The following is a 424-nucleotide window of genomic DNA, read 5'->3' as shown; positions in this document are numbered from 1 at the left end:
GTATTATGCAACAATAAAGAACAGTAATGAATCTGTGAAGCATCTCATAACATGGATGAAACTGGAGGACATTATGCTGAGTGAAATAAATCGATCTCAAAAGGACAAATATTGTATGAGACCTCTACTGTAAAAACTCATGCAAAAGTTTATACACAAAAAGAAACAATCTTTGTTGGTTACGAGGGATGGGAGGTGTGGGGGGAACTAAACAGACTATAGGTAAGTGGTAACTTTGGTGAAGGTAAGACAGTACACAACTGGGGAAGCCAGCACAACTTGTACAAGGAAAGGTCATGGAAGCTGCATAGACACATCCAAACTCCCTGAGGGACTGAATTGCTGGGAGGAGGGCTGTGGGGACCATGGTCTTGGGGAACATCTAGCTCAATTGGCATAACACAGTTTATAAAGACAATGTTCT

Source organism: Trichechus manatus, unplaced genomic scaffold (assembly GCF_000243295.1).
Source record: "Trichechus manatus latirostris isolate Lorelei unplaced genomic scaffold, TriManLat1.0 scaffold00004, whole genome shotgun sequence".
NCBI classification, from domain to species: domain Eukaryota; kingdom Metazoa; phylum Chordata; class Mammalia; order Sirenia; family Trichechidae; genus Trichechus; species Trichechus manatus.
This window is presented reverse-complemented; position numbering follows the sequence as displayed.